Source organism: Delphinus delphis, chromosome 11 (assembly GCF_949987515.2).
Source record: "Delphinus delphis chromosome 11, mDelDel1.2, whole genome shotgun sequence".
Classification (NCBI taxonomy): domain Eukaryota; kingdom Metazoa; phylum Chordata; class Mammalia; order Artiodactyla; family Delphinidae; genus Delphinus; species Delphinus delphis.
In genome coordinates, this window is record NC_082693.1 from 98,633,417 (window position 1) to 98,639,728 (window position 6,312).

Here is a 6,312-nt window from a genome sequence, read left to right on the forward strand (position 1 = left end):
CACCCTGACCCGCTGGCCACCCACACCGCCTGCCCAGCCTTCTCCCAGAAGCCGCTTCCGAACTCCCAGGCAGCCCATCCGAGCCCAGGGCTCGGATCAGGGAAGGAAAAAATATATCCTTTATGCCGCAAAACGGCTGCCCTTTCCCACAAGTCGTCACAATTCTGCCTTTGTTCCCGCTGAAGCAACCGATAGAGAAACCAACACTGTTCGCACGACGGCGGGGCCTTAAAAAGAAGTCCCCCAGAGCCTGGGGAAGGGGGCCCCCAGAGGCTGGCCTGGAGCGGGTGGGCGTGAGCAGAGGGAACACGGAACTCCCCCAGGAGGGGCAGCAGGTGGACCTCGGATCGGGCTTGGACCCAGAACACACAGCAAGATGCCCTCGAGTGGGAGAAGTTGAAAAATAAGCAACGGAGCCGGCCAAAGTTGCCGGCAGCTTGGTCCTGGGAGCATCCCGCCCGCGACCTTGGCTTTGCTGAGCCCACAGTGCGTGGGTGTCAGGCGGGGCCAGGCCCAGGCCAGCAGCTCTCCCTGGGCCTGTCTTTGCATCCACCTCCGCCGCTACGTCGGATCTCCACAACCCTGTGGATTGCGCGCGAGAGAAAATGAAAAGCTCACATGTGCACGCACAGAGACACGAACACACACAGACAGGCTCACACATGCGGAAGTGAATGCACACTCACACACAGAAGTGAGCACACACAGAGGTGTGCACATGCATGTACACACGTGCACAGGCACACGTGCACACGGAGACCCGTGCACACAGATGCACACGTATACATGCACGAGCATATACTCACGTGCACGTCTGTTAGTCCACGCGTGTGCACACACACGTGCATTCACGCACATACTCAGGTGGCACGCAAACGCACGCAGTCACACGTATGCACACGCACACACACACAGACAGAAATGCATACCTGCTCACACACACCCATACACAAGCATATCCACACGTGCGCGGTCCTGCTCATGCGTGCGTGCTCAAGATGGCGGGCGGGGCTTCCGTTCCACCGGTGACTCAGCTGTGCAGAGTCCAGGGGCTCTCTGACCCTCGTCTTTCTCCTCTACTGGATGAGGAAGTAGAGCCCTGGTCTTGGAGAGCTCCCCACTCTCCCCTGCAGGCAGCACACACTCTGCTGAAGGTCAGATTCACTCCCTTGGTGCAGCTCCCAACTTCCAAGGGCAGCTCTTGGGAGGGGCACAGGGATGTGCAGCTGTGGTCGTGGCTGCCCCCTCCCCGGCTTGGCGGGCTGGTTGTGCACATCCTGGGTAGAGGGGAGGGAGTCACTCAAGGTCAAACAGGCTGCTAAGGGCAGGATCCTTCTCTTGTTCTGAAATAAGTACCCCTTACATTATATATATATATTTTAACATCTTTATTGGAGTATAATTGCTTTACAGTGTTGTGTTAGTTGCTGCTGTATAACAAAGTGAATCAGCCATATGCATATATATCCCCATATCCCCTCCGTCTTGCATCTCCCTCCCACCCTCCCTATCCCACCCCTTTAGGTGGTCGCAAAGCACCGAGCTGATCTCCCTGTGCTATGCGGCTGCTTCCCACTAGCTACCTATTTTACATTTGGTAGTGTATATATGTCCATGCCACTCTCTCACTTCGTCCCAGCTTACCCTTCCCCCTCCCTGTGTCCTCAAGTCCATTCTCTTCATCTGCGTCTTTATTCCTGTCCTGCCCCTAGGTTCATCAGAACCTTTTTTTTTTTAGATTCCATATATATGTGTTAGCATACGGTATTTGTTTCTCTCTTTCTGACTTACTTCACTCTGTATGACAGACTCTAGGTCCATCCACCTCACTACAAAGAACTCAATTTCATTTCTTTTTAGAGCTGAGTAATATTCCATTGTATATATGTGCCACATCTTCTTTATCCATTCATCTGTCGATGGACACAGGTTGCTTCCATGTCCTGGCTGTTGTAAATAGTGCTGCAGTGAACACTGTGGTACGTGTTTCTTTTGAATTATTGTTTTCTCAGGATATATGCCCTGTAGTGGGCTTGCTGGGTCGTATGGTAGTTCTATTTTTAGTTTTTTAAAGAACCTCCATAGTGTTCTCCATAGTGGCTATATCAATTTACATTTCCACCAGCAGTGCAAGAGGGTTCCCTTTTCTCCACACCTTCTCTAGCATTTATTGTTTGTAGATTTTTTGATGATGGCCATTCTGACGGGTGTGGCTGGCACAAAAACAGAAATACAGATCAATGGAACAGGATAGAAAGCCCAGAGATAAACCCACGCACATATGGTCACCTTCTCTTTGATAAAGGAGGCAAGAATATACAGTGGAGAAAAGACAGCCTCTTCAATAAGTGCTGCTGGGAAAACTGGACAGCTACATGTAAAACAATGAAATTAGAACACTTCCTGGGACTTCCCTGGTGGTACAGTGCTTAGGAATCCACCTGCCAGTGCAGGGGACACAGGTTTGGGCCCTGGTCCGGGAAGATCCCACATGCCATGGAGCAACTAAGACCGTGAGCCACAACTACTGATCCTGCGCTCTAGAGCCCACGAGCCACAGCTACTGAGCCTGCGAGCCACAACTACTGAAGCCTGTGTGCCTAGAGCCCGTGCTCCGCAAAAAGAGAAGCCACCGCAATGAGAAGCCCACGTACCGCAATGAATAGCCCCCACTCGCCGCAACTAGAGAAAGCCCACACGCAGCAAAGAAGACCCAACACAGCCAAAAATAAATTAATTAATTAATTAATTAGTTTTTTAAAAAAGGAACACTTCCTAACACCATACGCAAAAATAAACTCAAAATGGATTAAAGACCTAAATGTAAGGCCAGACACTATAAAACTCTTAGAGGAAAACAAAGGCAGAACGCTCTATGACATAAATCACAGAAAGATCCTTTTTGACCCACCTCGTAGAGGAATGGAAATAAAAACAAAAATTAAAAAACGGGACCTAAAGAAACTTAAAAGCTTTTGCACAGCAAAGGAAACCATAAACAAGACGAAAAGACAACCCTCAGAATGGGAGAAAATATTTGCAAATGAAGCGACTGACAAAGGATTAATCTCCAAAATTTAGAAGCAGCTCATGCAGCTCAATATCAAGAAAACAACCCAATCCAAAAACGGGCGGAAGACCTAAACAGACATTTCTCCAAAGAAGACCTACAGATCGGAACAGACACATGAAAGGATGCTCAACACCACAACGCATTAGAGAAATGCAGATACATTATATATTAACAGAGAAAAATGGAGGCTTTGAGCGGGGTAGGGTGGGACGGAGAAATTCGGATTCTGTCTCTTCTCCACCACTCGGCCAATGGATGACCCATGCTCCAAGTGCACACTCAGCGCCCGTGACTTCCCAGTGATACGGGAAGACGTGACACTGAAGGGAACGCAAGTCCTTTCATGTAAACGTGTTAAATCCAAGAAAAAGCTGTGTGTGGCCCTGGCGCCCCCAGCCACTCCCTGCCCTCCTGCACCCTCCCAGGGCACGCCTGAGGTTCTTCGAGTGTGGTGTGACCAGCACTGCCCTTAGGAGGGGACGACGGACAGATGGATGGGTGATCTCAGGGGGCAGTCCCTCCCCAGCTACCTGGGCCGTGGCCAGGGGAGATTCCAGAAACATGGCCACTACCCACATCCCTCGACATTTGCCACAAGGGGCTGTGGAAACAGCAGGGGGCCGGGAGTCAGGAGACCAGCAGCACCTGGGCCACCTTAGCTGGCTCATCCTTCTCTCGTCTCCCCACCTGCACAATAGGGGGTTGGACCGGGACAACTCCCTGTGGCCTGCTGCCTGGGTGCCGCCCCCAGGCTCCTCCCCAGCTCCTCGGGAAGCTCCCCCGGGTGGAGGTGGGAGAAGGCGGCTGGCCCTGGGGGCTCTGGGGCGCAGACGAGCCTCCCCTCCGGGGCTGCACGTTTATCACTCAGAGCTGACCAGAGCAGCCCCGACAGGCCGCTGGAGGGCCACCTGGGCCCTGTCAGCACCAGGTTCCTGGGCTGCAGAGGGCATCTGGCCCCTGCCCCAGGCCCATGGCCAGTAAAGTCCACCCCCCCTGTAGCTCTGATGGTCCCACAAGTGCAAACCTCCACGCAGCCCTTGTCGAGCGCCCGGCCTGCCCTGAGGAACATATGGCTATGACCTCACTGACCCTTCCAGCAGCCTGATGGGGTAGGACTGTCATTGTCTTCTCTCTACAGATGGGGAAACTGAGGCGTGGAGAGGTGAAATGACTTGTCCAAGGCCCCACAGGCAGCAAATGGCAGAGCCAGTCTGCTCCAGTGGCCACGCTCTCGACCACTGTGGTGTCACGATAACACCCCCCAAGATGTCCACATCCTGATTCCCATAATCTGTGAATACGCTGCCTTCTATGACAAAAGGGACTTTGCAGATGGGATTAGTTAAGAATCTTGAGATGGGGAGATGTTCCTGGATTTTCTCTGTATGTCCAAGGTCATCACAAGGGTCACGAGAGAAAGTAGGAGGTCAGAGTCAGAGAGAGATTGGAAGATGCTACCCTGCTGGCTTGGAAATAGAAGGAAGGGGTCACGAGCCAAGGAACGTGGGCGCCTCCAGAAGTTGAAAAAGGGCAGGAAACGGATTCTCCCCTGGAGCTTCCGGAGGGAACTCAGCCCTGCCCACACCTTGACATTGGCCCCGTGAGACCCACATCAGACTCTGACCTCGGGACCTGCAAGAGAATAAACCTGGGTTCTTTTCAGCCATTATGTTTGTGGTCATTTGTTACAGCAGCCGCAGGCCACTCACACAACGGCTGTTCTCTTGACCTCCACGTGCTTCTCTCATTTTATTTTCTAATACTTAACGACAGTTCACGAATTCTTCCCGCGTTTCTCAGAGGCTTCGTATTGATGTATCCCCCTCCCAGCGGATGCAAAATCAGCCCTACCGTGTCGGGCGCGGGGGATGCTCTCTCTTCCATGGTTATGGTCAACCCTGCTGAAGCTCGTCCTCCCGTGTGGCCTTAGGAGGGGAGAAGGACTCGGTGTCAGCCTGTCCGGGGGCTTGAGGATTCTCCTAACTGGACTCCTGTCTTCCTGGCAACTCCCCTTCCGTGCTGTCTTCCTATCAGGTTTGGGGGCAGGAGTCCTGATTTTCCCCCGGGGCTGAGCACACTCCTTCGAACACCCTCCAGGCCACAGGAAGAGTGGACAGTGGTGAGGGCTGGGCCTCTGTGAGGTCCTAAGAACCATGGGAATCGTGCCCTTTAAGAGCATGAATTTTATGGCATGGGAATTATACTGCAATAAAGTGTTATATCAAAAAAGAAGAGAAACGCCCACTTGCTGAATTTAGGGGCAGTGTCAAAGAATACCCACAATTACCTGAACTCACTATTAAATTACACCCCTTCTTCCACCTGCTAGATTTTCTTCACAGAGGTCAACAAAAATGACGATTGCAAGAGATTGATTGCAGAAGCAGACGTGAGGATAAATAACAAGGTCCTACTGTAGAGCACAGGGAACTATATTCAGTATTCTGTGAGAAACCATAATGGAAAACAATATGAAAAAGAATATGTATATATATAACTGAATCACTTTGTTGAACATTGTAAATCAACTATACTTCGATAACATAAATTTAAAAAAAATAGGAGTCATCCAAAAAAACAAAAAAAGAGGAAGAAGCAGACGGAAAATCCAGCTACCTTCTATTAAACCAGATATTAGGGGGATTTGAAAAAATGTTTTTTAAAATCTGGCGGGGCTTTGAAAATTATAATCATTTTCATAAAATGTTACATATGTTAAGATATGAAGGGCTTATTAGTGTTATTTTTATACCAATTAATAAATACTTAAAGTTTTTTTCAGTTTTATTTTCTAATACCAGAAATATAGACAAGTATAGCCCACGGAAACAAAACGTCTTGGGGTTCTCGATAGCTTTTAAGAGGATAAAGTAGTCATAAAACCAAAATGTTTAAGAATCACTATCTTATACAACCACCATACAATGATTAAAATTAGGAAGTTGACACCAATGTGACACTATCTAGAGGACAAACCTCATTCTGATTTCACCAAATGTTCCAAAAATCTCTTTTAGAGCAGCTAAAAGTCCTGAATGAGAAATGGGGAGCTACAGTTGAATGGGTCCAGAGTTTTAGTCTGGAAAGATGAAAAAAGTTCTGGATGGTGGTGAAGGTAGCAAACAATATGAATGTACTTAACGCCATTGAACCATATACTTTAAAATGGTAAATTTTATGTGATGTATCTTTTATCACAACTAAAAATTACTATGTGAAAAATAGTTTATTTAACTATA